We start from the raw sequence: 261 nt of genomic DNA, 5'->3' as shown, positions 1-261 counted from the left end.
TTCTCAGGCACTTTGGAGGATGGACTCTCCTAATTTCGCCTTTGGGTTTGATATTTTTTATATCCCTCTCCTCTCTCTCTTCTTCTTTTTTCCTATTTGGGCTTTCTTTCCTCCCTTTTCTTTTCTTTCGGAAATGGTGTTCGGAAGCCTCTCTCCGTGTCTCGTGGGGACGTAGAGGACGGGGGTTTCTCAGGCACTTGAAGGATGGACTAGTCTATTTCGCCTTTGGTTTGATTTCTATTCTCTCATTTGCAACTGGGC

Source organism: Penaeus monodon, chromosome 32, assembly GCF_015228065.2.
Source record: "Penaeus monodon isolate SGIC_2016 chromosome 32, NSTDA_Pmon_1, whole genome shotgun sequence".
In the NCBI taxonomy this organism is placed as follows: Eukaryota; Metazoa; Arthropoda; class Malacostraca; order Decapoda; family Penaeidae; genus Penaeus; species Penaeus monodon.
Note: the sequence above shows the minus strand (reverse complement) of the source record.